Consider the following 9,665-nt stretch of genomic DNA (forward strand, 5'->3'; position numbering starts at 1 on the left):
AGTTGGCTTTTGGATCTCACTCCAAAATTCCCTCTGCTGGAAAAAAGCAGGAACAAGATGTTTTGAAAAATTCCGCCTTCCCAAAAACTGGGATTTTTCATTCCGTTTCTTATTAGCGAGTTCCACTTTGACGATTTTTGAAGAATAGAAGTCTTTCAAGTGCTTTGACGCAAATTAGATTTTTTCGCTATTGCAGGGAGCTTGAAAAGCTAAAAGTAACCTTAAAAAATCGAACGTTTAGAGCCCGAAAAAACCGGCCTCAAAACATTCGAAAAAGTTGAATAGACGTTAATTGCAGTTAATTGTGTAGAAAAAACGCGGGTAACGTCTAGTATAGCCTCCTGCTGCTCCTGATTGCTTTCTTAAGTTTTGGCATACTCCAGACACTCCCCCTCCCCTAATTTTACATACAGCAGAACTCGAATTACCTTATTTATAGGAGAAAGGTGACGAAGACAAAGACGGTCCTGCTCAAGTCAATTTCAAGGTGTAGTGGAAGTTTGACATATGTCATATGATTTGACCCCGATTTGGCAAAGTTCGCAAGTTTTCCCGCCCCTTTTGGTTTAGGATATCCTGTCCGCATTTTGACGGATCACAAAAACGTCGGAGCTAAAATCGTGATTAGTGAGTTTTTACATCGAAACAAGATAGCCGACAAAAGCACCTGAAGAAACGGTGAAGAAACAGGCGGTCAACCAGGAAAGATCTAGTTTTAATCACCAATTCCGCCCTTCTCCTCTTTTTCTCTATTTCCTATCTCTAACTCTGTTTTTTCTAATTTCTGGACTTAGTTTTTCTGAATTTGACTATGATTTGACTATTTGAAGCTATTTTGCTATTTCTGAAACTATACTCCCACACCTCGGTTCGAACCACCAAATGCAAGCAACCTTGGTTTCCAAACCCGACGCCTGACCACTTGCACTATCGTCGCATAGCAAACTCACGCAATTCATAACATATTAGACCGAACTGGCAAAAGACGGGGGTAATGTTATTATAATATGGGTAAAAGTACCCCTTTTTTAAACCTGACTGAAATTCGAGCCGTTACTAGCAACCCTGCGGGGCCCAAGGCGCCGAGTATGACCCGGCACAGTGACAAGCCATTACTAGCAACCCTGACCCTAACTAGCTGACAATAATCGAATCCTGACCCCCGGAAAATTACCACGGACTAGAAAGAACGAAAAAAATTGAAGGGGCGGAATTGCTGATTGAAACTAGTTTTCACCGGTCAACCAAGTGAAAGACGGTACAAGACGGTGTGTGAGTGGTCAAGTCGAATAACAATTAAAGTCCTATCGAATATTGAAACTATCCGAAGAAACTGAAGTTTTGGCTTTTTAAAACAGTCTTTGTTGACAGGCCTTCTTGGTATGTATTATCTTACTAGATATACCTTCCTGTAACATCTTTCGTCGTCTCATGCATGTTTTGTTTTGTTTGCTTGTGAACCCTTTTTACATAGATTTATAAAGCTATTCCAAGCAAAATCAATGTTTAGAAAAAGGGGTTACGCGCGCTCCAGAACGCTTAAGTATGTTCCTCCACTCTATTTGCGTTGCAAATAATATTGAGGTAATTCCACTGACCTTTATATAACCCTGGACCAAGCAATATCTGCCATCTTTGATTGGAGTTTTTTTAGAATTGGTGCAATGCTAAAAATTAACGTCTAACGTCGCTACATCATCAAAAGACTTTGAGGAAAAGTAGACTTAGCGCTCTCGATGCATTTACACTGCTATCGAGTAGTGCCGACATTAGGGTACCAATTTTCAAAAAACTCCGATCAAAGATTTTGCTTTGCTGGGATTGAGAAGCTTTGTCCAGGGTATATAAAGGTCAGTGGGATAATCACGACGATCAGCGAAAAATTTAAGGCTAGTGAAAATAAGCTATTTTATTGGTTGAAACTCACTAGCCTGTTACATTTTTCAGCCGTTTTCGTGATGATGCCGATTTGCTAGTTAACCTCACAAATATTTAGAGTGTAGAGTCTTGAGAAGCACTAGTGAAAGGTGAAAACAACAGCTTTTTAATTGGATATTCTTTTTCCGGGAAATCTGTTAGTGTTAGACAAAACTAGAGTGCCTTTTCTGGGTAAATATGTCGGGGGAAAATGAAGAAAATTATAAGAACTAGTCATAGCTTTCACTAAATGCCCCCACATAAAGATCATGTCATGCAGTGTCATGCACTTATAAAGCTTTAATGCTTTAAAGATTAAACATTAAAAAATAATCAGGAATAATTGATTGATTTAATTATTGATTGGTTGATTGATTGATTGATTTATTGATTGATTGAGGCGTTTGCTTGAGAAAAAAAATTATATTCCATTATAAAAAATACGTACTTGAAGAATTCATGCAGCTTGATAACTTAATAAGATTTAAGGAAAAGCTGGAAAAGCCTCTCAAAAATATATTTAAAAAGTTATGGTATCATTATCTTACTGATTTTCACATCTCCTGTTTGTTTGTTTTTTCTCCTAGTTTCTTTCTTATAACGATATATGTCATGATTATTATTCACTAAATAGACCTTTTCTAATAATGTCGCAGACATCTTAGATTGTAGGCAAAATATATGGACATACGCAGTGAATAAATCTACAAGGTAACCAATCAGAAGTAGCTTGTTTTTTTTCATTGGCTGCTATATTTCAACATTTCTCTATTGCTACTTTGCCTAATAAACAATAGTCAAGAGGATACTGTGTATAAAATTTATCAAAAAGTTCTGCGCCATCTTAAGTTGGGTGAAATAGAAACTCACTTATCCTAGTTAAGGCCCAGGCTCCACTAGCGTACGCTGTGATTGCACTTCTCAAGCAAAATCTTCTATGTTGTTGGTCAAAAGAAAAGTAAAGGAATGCCATTGTGGTTCATTCAGACGTACAGTCGAGAAAAGTTAAAATGCGCCTAAATTTCTTTTCAACTGCATAGTCCTTTTTCATAATGCAATCTTTTCTCCAAGCTGATCGCAGCGCAGACAATGAAGAGACGTGCCTTCAGGAAGCTAGACTTTTTGAGTTTATAGCTAGCGATATACTTTCCCTTTATGGTGTTTCTGTATGACTGTCTGTGTACCTAGTCTAACCACCTTTAAATGCCTTCGGGAAGGTCTCTCCTAACTTAGAAAGCCAGAATTTGGAGCTATTTCACCAAACCACTGGAGCTGATGGTATTTAAAGCTCAAGAAGCCCTATAAACAATAAAGGTAGTTATCAATAAAATGACAGGCAAAAATAAATTAGAGTTTGAACAAAAATATCAGATTCTGGAAAAAGAATTGAAATCATTGCTGAAGTGAACTTCTGACTAAATTACAGTAGCTAGTATTCAGTTTCAAAGACAAGAAACAAAATTTGACATACAAAACACTTTTTCTAGTCAATGAATCAGCTCATCATCATCATCATAACCAGTCTGCCATTTTGTTTGTTTTGATTTGCACAAGTAATATTGTAATTCGTGTTATATCATACACTGTTTTGATTTGTATTTATAACACTCGCTTCGGCTTTTCAAAGCTAAATCAAAACTAAAATTGTAATATGTAATAATGATAATACCATATAACATAATATAAAAATATGTATACTACCGTCCCGGAAAAAAACCGAACATTTACGGAAGAGACTAACTACGGATATGCTTACGCGACAACAACAACAACAAAACAATTCGCAAAATGTTGAGATTCCAGTCCAATATCTATGCGTGAAACTATGAGTGCCTCCTCGTCGCTACGCTTCTGCTGGGGCAATTAAGGCGACGACATTTTTCCTAGTTGAAAAAACTTTTATTTACCTGTTCTTTCATCCCAAGCCAAAAATTTTACAACAGCCTCAGGATCTATAAAGTCCAAAATATCTGAAATACACATTGGCCAAAGGGAATGTAAAAAGAAATTCCAAAATACCAAAATTCTAAAAATTAAAAAAAATCCCGAAAATCGAGTATATTGCACCGGCCCAGGGAGCGGGGGTACCTTTTTCACCTTCACGAGTCCCAGGTAAATGCCGCAAAAACACATTTCAGTCCCATTCAGGTCGCTTTTTTTCAAAAGAGAGTCCCACGAACGAAGAGTCAATTTCTCGAACCTCTCGCTGAGAGAGCGGAGCAGCCCTTTTACCAACCTCGTTCCCTGCGTATTATCAGCTTGTTATGCTTTACTGATAACGCCCTTTTACTTCCGCCTTGTAGTTTCGAATGTTTTTATTCGAAAATCTAATTCGAACGTTATAGATTCGAACGAAAATATTCGATTTTAGTGTTTGCATCTTATGACAAAATAGAGAAGCATTTTTCGATCCCAGAAGCTTTGTTTCGCAGTGAGGGGTGTTGCAGATTTTTCAGAGATGTATTTTGAAAGTTTCTAGATTGATAATTGAAAATGCAGATGGTGCACAGTATTATTTCTATAGAGAAGAAACCACCCTTCATCATTGGATTAATCAGATTGAAAGCACTGAGTCTTTTTCTATGTTTTTGTTTCGATATGCATGGAAAAGAAAAGCAGAGGAAAGGAGTTCCATGATTGAAACGTATGCGTTGGTTGTAATAATGGTTAAAAAAGACAACATTTTTGAAACAGTAAAACAATGTGAATAATTTCTTGATTATCGTCAAGCCGTAATGATTGTTGAGATTCTTAAAAAGTGAAGCACGTACCTTTGTCGCAAACAAGAGAATTGGGAGAGAACTTTTATAAATATCGCTCGTCATATGGTTTTTAAATACAAGACATTACATTCAGTTACATTTCCCTTATTATGATATCAGAAATCTTGCATATTGGCCAGGGGGGGTAACAAGTCAGTGTACTGGACCATAGGGTACTAACTTGATTTTTGGATTTTTTTCCAAAAAATTAGACCACCACCCTTTTTAGTACACTGTACTAACTTTTTTTCACGGTCGGGGCTTTGACACCACCCTTTCAGTACACTGTACTAACTTTTTTTCACGGTCGGGGCTTTGACACCACCCTTTTAGTACACTGTACTGAGGTTTTTCTTTAATTAGATTTTTATTACCACCCTTTCAGTACACTGTACTAGCTGTTTTTTCGATCAGATAAGTTTAGAAACCACCCCTTAGTGCACTGTTCTAATCAGGTGCTTTCCCTGTAAAATTTTATAAAATATCAAATTTTGAGGTAAAATTTGAGAAATTTCAAAAGATTTTGCCCTGAAAGGGCAAAAAAAATCGAAAAATTACACTATAAGGGTCACTTTTCAGCCAAATTTTTCCTGCACTGTAAGGGACCAATTTTAGAGACCTGATTTTTGGCTGAACGTACGGTCGTTTTCACCCCCTCCCCCCGGTGATTTCACTTATATACAGATTTTTTTCAATTAACATCAATCCAACAAGGTTACTAAAAACATAAAACAATAGAGCGGATTTTTTTTAATAAAACTTGAAAGCTTCGATTCGAACGGTTACACAAATTCTTGTTGTTGCCATAATGTAGATAGGGCCTTAAAGAAAACGGAAACAAGATTGAACTTAAGGCCGGTCTCCACTTGCGCATGCTGCGAATCTGAAACAAATCCAATCAAGTAAACAGGAAACATTGGGAGAAAATCAGTGTACCAATTTGTATAGCTTAACCAGCCTTGACTTGAAGGTCTCAGACCAGCTTGGACCTGGCAAATTAGGGCAAATATACATGGGAATTCACTGGGTTTGTGTGTTTTTACCATGAAATTAGTACAATGTAGTAACTTCTCAGTGTGTATCAATTCAGAACACCAACCTTTCTAGTACAGTATACTAACTTTTTCATTGTATTTTTCTCAGAGGACCACCCTTTTAGTACACTGTACTAACTTTTTCATTGTATTTTTCTCAGAGGACCACCCTTTTAGTACACTGTACTAACTTTTTCATTGTATTTTTCTCAGAGGACCACCCTTTTAGTACACTGTGCTAACTCAATTTAACCTAAAAAATACACCACCCCACCAGCTATGGGCCAGTACACTGACTCGATACCCCCCCCCCTGTATTGGCAAACATTCAAGAATCTCAAATTTTTTGTATGCAGTGATGAAAAACTGTTTGGCTTCACACGGACAATACCAAAGCAAAAGCTGAGAATATTTGGATCATGTCAAGTAGTTTTTTAAATTTCTTAGTTCATCAGATTTGATTTTAGTGTATTTTATGGAAGAACTCCAAATTAAAAGTTCATCTGAAAATATTTTTGTTGCGTTTTCCCCCTTTCCCTTTGTCTTTGACACTTCCCTACTCCGAAAGTCATCTTTTCGACTGTTTTTGATTTGATTTTTCTCAGACAGGCCTGTCTGTTGTTGTTGAGTACTGTATGAAGATTTTAACTTGAATATGAAACTCTTTACCTTGAAATTTTGTCTTCACAATAAAACCACAGTAATGTCTATGGTTAAAACCAAGAACCAACAAACAAACTGTATCTTACTCTTATTAGGTTCTTAGTAGGGGGAGGGCTTATTGTTGGAGGGGTTGGAAATTCTAATTCTCTAAAACCCCAAAAATAAGCTAAAATCAGGCTTTATAGAGCAAAATAAGGAGCCTTCCTTCCCTCTGTCAGCTGAAAATATTTTTACAAATTAATAAACGATGGGGGTCCTAATAAGCCGGAAGGGTTGGAAGATTTTCGTTTTGGAGCAATCTCATTATTTAAAATATAAAGCACTGAGGATCCTTCACTTGCGATCGGAGTGATCTGAGGATTTAAAAATTGATACGAAAATTGATGTCATGTAGTCATACACGAACTTTGAATTTTGAAAGTGGTTGAGCGATATATAGGAACTTAGTCGACCTCGCGCACATTATACCAAAGGAGACGCGCTGCGCGCGTAACAAGCCGTATATGTATGAAGTCTGCTCATCAAGGCAAATGCTGTGGAAGAGTTTGTGCTGTTAACTGACGTTTGGAGAGCAAGCATTTCTAAATATGGATCTGAACTGCTGCTGTCCATAATAGCATTTTCGAGTGATTGTTTAATGGTTTGAATTGTTCTCTCCACCAGACCAGGCCATTGCTTTGTTTGAAGATATTCGGGACATGAGGTTTTTTGATGAAAGTCCCATTGTTTGGCGAATTGTTTGTAGAATCTTGAAGAGAACTCTGGACCATTGTTGCTGATTACAAATAGATTGAATTTGAAGATGCTGTTTGTGTAGTTGATTACGGTTTTCAACTTGGCATTGAGAATGTTGATTACCTTAAAGAATTTGCTGGTGTAATCTACAATGACGAGAAAGGTTTTGATTGAGACAAACTTTAGAGAAAATGGTTTGATTTTTTGCACTTATTACAAGTTTGTCCATGTGCTGTGCAAGATCCCCTTTGATGAGATCCACTGCAATATCTACAGTTCTCTATCATTGGACGATCAGTCTTTCGATTATTAGAGGATGGTTTTTTTATAGAATCAATTTTTGCGACTCCTTGCCTAAGTTCCTTCACATGGTTCCTTGTTTGTTCAGCTGAATCAGCTGAATTTCTCAGCAGTAGGGCTTATGCCTTAAAGTAACGTTTTTCTTTGGCAAGCAGTGCTCGTCAAATTTCTTGATTAAAACGTCAAATTTCATTGTTGTCAAAAGTAAAGGTATAGACCTTTTTTCAAAGAGGCCACCCTGTTGAATAATAATATGTAGTCCAGCAGAAAAACAATGATAAAACCATGCATAATTATTACAATATGCATGATACAGTAATTATGCATGGCTCTATCATTGTTTTTATAGCTGGACTACATAATTATTCAACAGGACGTCCTCTTTGAAAAAAGGTCTATTATAAATTTCCCTTCCTTGATCCCCTATACATGTGGCAATGAAGTAAGATACTAGACTTAACTTTGTTGTCTTTTTTATCCTTTTCTGTTGCTGTAAGGTAAAAGTCAAGCTCTTGTTTCAATTTCTTCCAATGCTCTTGTAGGTTTTTCATGGCTCGCGACCCCCCCCCCCCCGCCTGAGCGGGGGGAGCTACACCTAAAAGAGCTGCTTGTTTTTCCTGACAGGCGGGGGGAGCTCTATCTTGGGGGGGGGAGCTGCATTAGTTTATGTAATTCTGGGGGCTAAATAACACTTCCTAAATATTTTTCTTTACTGTTGGTTTTTACTTTCTCTAAACCTTTATGTTTTCATGCAAAGTGTGAACCCTTTAAGTGCCAATGTCGTATATATCAGACATGGGCTATGTAGGAGGGCGAAGCCAAATTTGACCCTGAGAAATTTGATTCTGTCCTCCAGCAAATTAGTTTGAAGTTTTACCACTCGGCACCTTTCTATCATTCAGTCAGGTCCGCGCCTAAATCGAGCGGCGCCAAAGGCGCCTAAAAGAAAGAGGAGACTCTAAGCTATCCAACTGACTATAAACAAGCTTCTAACTCCTTCTAGATCTGGAGATATAAGCCTTTAAAAAAAGTTTGAACCAGCGATTTTCTTTAAAAAACTTAGCAAAAAAATGACCGTGGCACTTAAAGGGTTAAAATACAAAAATGAAGACATTCTATTGCATTCTCTAAAAGTGTACACACATGTAAATAGAGATTTGTGAATGCCATAAAATTTTTCCCCTAGATACTGGGACCTAAAATTTTATCAGGCTGGGGGGGCCTTGTTCTCAGGAGGGACCTAAATTTGGCGGGGGGACCTAGAACCCCAGTCAGATGGGTGTTTCCACTGCTGACACCATGTTATGATTAGAGTCTAATGCATGTTAAATTCCAAATAATGACAGCTTAAATAGTATGTACAAGCAGAGATTTGGGAAAAGAGGATAAGAAATGTGCTATTCATCTATTTGAAGCTAGGCTGTAGAATCTTTTGTTTCTATTGAAATGTCTGCGGCCGATCAATTGTTTTCGTTCTGAACCAATCAGAGCGCTTGATTCGTTATGCGCACAAGACTAGAAGTACAAACAAAAAATGGCAGCCGTGATTGATATTGAAAATGAATTTTTTTTTCTTTCTGAAATCGAGAATTTTGTTATTTTTTATAAGGGTAAAAAATATTTTCCTTGGTGGATAATTTAGAAAAAATATTTTCCTTGCTGGATAATTTAGATACCAAAATAATTGAAATGTGTTGCATTAGAATACAAACGAAGTAGTAGAGGGCATTTTGTAAAATCGCTCGACTGTTTTGTTAGAAGCACTTGTTATACATTTTTGGAAAGCTAAGGGGTAGGGGAATCGAAATTACTATGTTTCCAATTTTTTTTCGGACACTTTTGTGTGATTTTCGGACAAATATGACGGTCTCAGGCAGAAATAATAGGGGTAAAAATTAATGAAAATTTTAGCTTGAGAAAACGGAGACCTGTTGTATATTTTTGGAAAGCTCTCAAAAAATTAAGATTAGAGATATATTGCAAGTATAGGTGATTTCAGTACCTAACTCGAGATATTGAGCTTCAAAAAGCGCAAAAACTGGACAAAATAGCTGTTTCTGGCTGAAAAACACGGTTTTCAAGGGTCATTTTGGCATACATGTTCCCTGATTTGATGACTTGTTTTGACCTGCTTCCCAAATTAGGGTAGCTCTAGGGCAAAAGCCCCCAAATCAAAATATAGACAAATCAAGTAGACTTATCATCACATCATGTATCCATTTCATCTATACCATGCAATATGTATTTATGCCTC

General features: G+C 37.0%; 1 protein-coding gene across 1 annotated transcript in view; it reads left to right on the forward strand.

Annotated features, from left to right (window-relative positions):
• The first annotated feature begins 1,268 nt into the window (after positions 1 to 1,268).
• Positions 1,269 to 9,665, forward strand: part of LOC136817249 (platelet-activating factor acetylhydrolase IB subunit alpha1-like) — a 13,950-nt gene continuing 5,553 nt past the window's right edge. Inside the window, exon 1 of the mRNA XM_067073583.1 lies at positions 1,269 to 1,380. The gene's annotated coding sequence lies outside the window, so the exon portion shown is untranslated. The remainder of the gene's footprint in view (positions 1,381 to 9,665) is intronic.

This window comes from Clytia hemisphaerica, unplaced genomic scaffold (genome assembly GCF_902728285.1).
Source record: "Clytia hemisphaerica strain Z4C2 unplaced genomic scaffold, Clytia hemisphaerica genome assembly, whole genome shotgun sequence".
Taxonomy (NCBI): domain Eukaryota; kingdom Metazoa; phylum Cnidaria; class Hydrozoa; order Leptothecata; family Clytiidae; genus Clytia; species Clytia hemisphaerica.